Raw genomic sequence first — 6,250 nt, forward strand, 5'->3', positions numbered from 1 at the left:
TGCAGCGTGGATCGAGGTTGAGCTATTTAGGCTTATGCAGTATGGCCGACGCTTAGTAGTTTAGGGTCATCCACTAAGGACCGTGGGTGAGAAGTTGCCTCGGTCAATACTGCTACACCCTAAACTGCTCAAGCTCGGTCCATACTGCATGACCCTAAACTGCTTGGCCTCGGTCCATACAGCATGACCCTAAATTGTTCAGCGTCGGTCTAGAGTAAATGACTTTAAAGTACTCAGCCTCGATCAACACTGCAGACCCTAAACTGTTCATGCTCAGTCCTTTCTGCATGACCCTAAACTGCTTAAGCTCGGTCCATATTACATGACCCTAAACTGCGCAATCTAGTACCATACGACATGACCGTAAACTGCTCATCCTCGGTGCATAGTGCATGAATTTAGACTACTTAAGCTCGGTCTATACTACATGACCTAAACTGCTCATCCTCGATCCATACTACTTGACCCTAAAGTTCTTAGCCTCGGTCCATACTGCATGACGCTAAACTGCTCAAGCTAGGTCTGTACTACATGACCCTAGAGTGCTCAGACTAGGTCTATACTGTATGACCCTAAACAACTTAGCCTCGGTGCGTACTTCATGACCCAAAACTGCTCAGCCTTGGTCCATTCGGCATGACTGTAAATTTCTCAGCCTCGGTTTGAACTGCATGACCCTAAATAGCTCAGTCTCAGTCTGCACCCTAAATTGCTCAAGCTCGGTCCATACTGCATGACCCTATACTGCTCAGCCTCTGTCAATACCGCGTGACCCTAAACTATTCAGCCTCGGTCCAGACTACATGACCCTAAACTGCTCAGCCTCGGTCAATATTGTAGGACCCTAAACTGTTCTGGATGGGTCGATACTGCATGACCCTAAACGGCTCAGGCTCGGTCCATACTACATGACCCTAAACAACTCCTCTTCGGTCCATATTGCATGACCCTAAGGTTCTCAATCTCAGTCCATACTACATGACCCTAAATAGCTCACCCTCGGTCCATAGTTCATGACGCTAAACTACTCACCCTCGGACCATATGGCATGACCATAAACTGCTCTTCCTCTGTCCGAACTACATGACCTCCATACAACATGATCCTAAACTGCTCAAGCTCGATCCATACTACATGACCCTAAACAACTCAGCTTCGATCCAGACTACATGACCCCAAACTGCTCAGCCTCGGTCACCACCGTATGACCCTAACCTACTCAGCCTCGGTCCGTATCGCATGACCTAAAAGTGCTCAGCGTAGGTCCATTTTGCATGACCCTAAACTGCTCTACCTCAGTCCATACTGCATCACCCTAAACTGCTCAGCCTTGTACCATATGGCACGGCCGTTGACTGCTCATCCTCGGATCACACAGCATGACACTAAACTATTCAAGCCCGGTCCATACTGCGCGACCCTAAACTGCTCAGGCTCTTTCCATAATGCATGGTGCTAAACTGCTTAGCCCCCTGCCATACTGCACGATCATAAACTGCTCATCCTCTTTCAATACTTCATGACCGTAAACTGTTCATCCTCGTTCTACACTGCATGACCCTAAACTGCTCAGCCTCGGTCCATACCGCATGACCCAAAATTGCTCCAGCTCGGTCCACGCAACATGATCCTAAACTACTCAAGCTCGGTCTGTACTGCATGACCCTAAACTACTCAGCCTCGAGCCATACTGCATGACCCTAAACTGCTCAATTTTGGTCCATACTGCATGACCCTAAACCACTCAGCCTCAGTCCATAATGCATGAGCATAAACTGCAAAGCTTCGATCCACACTGCATGGCCGTAAACTATTCATCCTCGGTCCATACTGCATGACACTAAACTACTCAAGCTCGGTCGATACCGCATGACCCTAAACATCTCAGCCTCTGTCCACAATGCGTGACCCCAAATTGCTCAGCCTCGTACCATAGGGCATGACTGTAAACTTCTCATCCTTGGTCCATACTGCATGACTCAAAACTACTCAAGCTCGGTCCGTACTGCATGACCTTAAACTGCTCAGCCTCAATCCGTTCTACATGACCTAAAGTTCTCAGCCTCGGTACGTACAGCATGACCCTAAACTGCTCAAGCTCGGTCTGTACTGCATGACTGTAAAAGGGTCACCATCGGTCCATACTGTATGATCTTATGTTTCCATACCGCATGACCTAAAACTACTCAGCAGTGGTCCATAATTCATGACCCTAAACTTCTCAGCCTCAGTCCAAATTGCATGATCCTAAACTAGTCAAACTTGGTCCATACCGCAAGACCCTAAACAATTCAGCCTCGGTCCATACCATAGGATCCTAAACTTTTGAGCCTTGGTCAAAATTGCATGACCTTAACCTGCTCAGCCTCGCTCCATACTGCATGGCCCTAAACTGCTCAAGCTCGGTCCATTTTCCATGACCTAAATGTCTCAAGCTCAGTCCATAAACATCTCAGCCTCTATCCACAGTGCATGACCCTAAACTTCTCAGCCTCGTACCATACGGCATGACTGTCAACTGTTCATCCTCGGTCCACACAGCACGACCCAAAACTTCGCAGCCTCGTACCATACGGCATGGCTGTAGACAACTCATCCTCGGTCGACAAAGCATGACACTAAACTATTCAAGCCCGGTCCAAACTATGCGACCCTATACTGCTCAGGCTCAGTCCATACTGCGTGACCCTATTCTTCTCAAGCTCGGTCCATAATGCATGACCCAAAACATCTCAGCCTCTTTCCACATAGCATGACCCTAAACTGCTCAGCCTCGTACCATACGGCTTGACTGTAAACTGCTCATCCTTCGTCCACACTGCATGACCCTAAACTTCTCAGCCTCTTACCATGCGACATGGCCATAGACTGCTCATCCTTGGTCCGCACACCGTGACACAAAACTATTCAAGCCCAGTCCATACTGCGTGACCCTATACTGCTCAGGCTCGGTCGATACTACATGACCCTAAATTGCACAGCTTGTACCATAGGTCATAATCGTAAACAGCTCGTCCTCGTTCCATATTGCATGACTCAAACTGCTCAAGCTCGGTCCTTACTGCATGACCCTAAACTGCTGAAGCTCGATCTGTATTGCATAACCCTAAACTCGCCAGCCTCGGTCCATACTTCATGACTCTAACAGTTAAGCCTCGGTCCCCTCTGCATGGCTGTAAACTACTCAAGCTCGAACCATAGTGGATGACCTTAAAATTCTCAGCATCGATCCTTAGTGCATGACCCTAAATAGCTCAGCCTCGATCCAGACGGCATGACCGTAAACTGCTCAGCCTCGGTCCAAACTGCATCACCATAAGTATCTCAGCCTTGGTCCAAACTGCATGATCCTAAACTTCTTGACCTTGATCCATACAGCACGACTCTAAATTGCTCATCCTCGTTCCGCAATGCAAGACCCTAAACTGCTAAGCCTCGGTCGACACTGCACCCTAAACTTCTCAAACTCGGTCAATACTGCATTACCCGAAACTGCCAAAGCTCGGTCTGTAATGCATGACCCTAAACTGTTCAGCCTCGGCCCATACTGGATAACCCTAAACTGCTTAAGCTCGATCCACACTTCATGACCTTAAATTGCTCAGATTCGGTCCATATTGCACGACCCTAAACTATACAGCCTCGGTCTAGACTAAATGACTCTAAATTGCTCAGCCTCGATCCATACTACATGACTCTAAAATGCTCAAGCTCGATCCATATTGGATGACCCTAAAGTTCTCAGCCTCGGTCCATACTGCCTCACCCTAAACAGCACGACCTCGATCCATACAGCATGACCATAAATTGCTCAACCTCGAACCAAACTGCATGACCCTAAACTGCTCAGCCTTGGTCCATACTGCATGACCCTAAACTTCTCAACCTCGATCCATACAGCATGACCCTGTACTGCTCATCCTTGTTCCATACTGCATGACCCTAAATTGCACAAGCTCGGTCCATACTGCATGACCAAAAACTGCTCAAGCTTGGTCTACACTGCATGACCCTAAACAGCTCAGCCTCGGTCCATACTGCATCACCCTAATCTGCTCACCCTCGGTCCACACTGGATGGCCCTAAACTGCTCAGCCTCGGTCGAAAACTCATGACCTTAAACTGCTAAGCCTCGGTCCACTATTCATGGCTGTAAACGTCTCAAGCTCGATCCACACTGGATGACCCTAAAGTTCTCAGCCTCGGACCTTACTGCATGACCCTAAATAGCTCAGTCATGGCCCATACCACAAGATCGTGAACTGCTTAGCCTCGGTCCAAACTGCATGACCCTAAATTGATCAGCCTGGATTCACACTGCATGACCCTAAAATGCTCAGCCTCGATCCATACTGCATGACTCTAAACTCCTCAAATTCAGCCAATACTGCATGACCCTAAACTGCTCGTGCTCAATCGATACTGCATGACCCTGAACTGCTCCGCCTCGATCCATACTAGATGACCATAAACTGCTCAGCCTTGGCCCGTACTGGATGACCCTAAACTGCTCAGCCCCGGTCGACACTGCACGACCATAAACTGCTCGGCCTCGATCCATACTGCAGACCCTAAACTTCTCAAGCACCGTCTATACTGCATGACCCTAAAATGCTCGGCCACGGTCCATACTGCATGACCCAAAACTGTTCAGCCTCTGTTCAGACTAAATGACTCTAAATTGCTCAGCCCCGGCCAATACTACATGACCCTATACTGTTAAGGCTCGACCCATTCTGCATGACCTTAAAATTTTCAGGCTCGATCCATACTGCTTGACCTTAAATTTCTCCACCTCATTCCATACAGCATTACCGTAAGCTGCTCATCATCGGTCCATACTACATGACCCTAAACTACTCAAGCTCGGTCCAAACTGCTTGACCCTAACAAACTTTAGCTCCGTCCATACTGCATGACCCTAAACAGCTCATCCGCGGTCCTTACTAGGTGACCTTAAACTTCTCAGCCTCGGTCCGTATTGCATGAATCTAAATGGTTCAAGCGTGGTCTGAACTGCATGACCCTAAACTGCTCAGCCTCGCTGCATACTTCATGACCCTAAACTGCTCAGTCCCGGTCCATACGGCAAGACCGTAAGTTGCACAGCCTTGGTCAAAATTGCATGACCCTAAACTGCTCAGCCTCGGTCCATAGTTCATGACCCTATACTGCTCAAGCTTGGCCCATACTGCATGACCCTAAACTATTCGGCCTCAGACCATACTACATGACCCTAAACTGTTCAGCCTTGGTCCAGACTACAAGAACCAAAACTCCTCAGCCTCGATCAATACTGCATCACCCAAAACTGTTTTGGCTCGATCCATAATGCATAACCCTAAACTTCTTAGGCTCGATCTATATTGCGTGACCCTAAACTACGCATCCTCGTACCATACGCGTGACCGTAAACTGCTCATCTTCAATCCATACTGCATGGCCCTAAACTGCAAATTATCGATCCATACTTCATCACCCTAAACTACTCAGCCACGCCCCATATTGCATGACCCTAAAGTTCTTAGCCTCGGTCCGTACTACATGACCCTAAAGGTCTCAGTCTCAGTCCATACTGCATGACCCTAAATAGCTCAGCCTCGGTCCTTACTTCATGACCCTGAACTGCACAGCCTCGGTCCGTACGGCATGAGCATAAACTGCTCAGCCTTGGTCCAAGCTGCATGACCCTAAATACTCAGCCTCGGTCCATACTGCATGACCCCAAACTTCTCAACCTTGATGCATATAGCAAGACTTTAAAGTGCTCATCCTCATTCCCTTCTACATGACCCTAAACTGCTCACCACGGTCCATACTGCATGATCCTAAACTGCTCAAACTAGGTAAATACTGCTTGACCCTATACTTCTCAAACTTGTCTGTACTTCATGACGCTAACATGCTAAGCCTCGGTCCATACTGCATGACCCTAAACTGCTTGAGCGCAGTCCATTTTGCATCACACTAAACTTCTCGGCCTCGGTCCATACTGCATCAATCTAAACTGTACAGCCTCGGTCAAGACTAAATGACTCTGAACTGCTCAGCTTCGGTCCATACTACATGATCTTAAACTGCTCAAGCTCGATCCTTATTGGATGAACCTAAAGTTCTCAGCCTTGGTCCATACTACATGACCCAAAACAGCTCAGCCTCGGTCCATACGGCATGACTGTAAACTGCTCAGCGTCGGTCAAAACTACATGACCCTAAACTGCTCAGCCTCGGTCAAAACTACATGACCTTG

This window comes from Amborella trichopoda, chromosome 1 (genome assembly GCF_054954075.1).
Source record: "Amborella trichopoda isolate Santa Cruz 75 chromosome 1, AtrichopodaSantaCruz75HAP2 v2.0, whole genome shotgun sequence".
Lineage (NCBI taxonomy): Eukaryota > Viridiplantae > Streptophyta > Magnoliopsida > Amborellales > Amborellaceae > Amborella > Amborella trichopoda.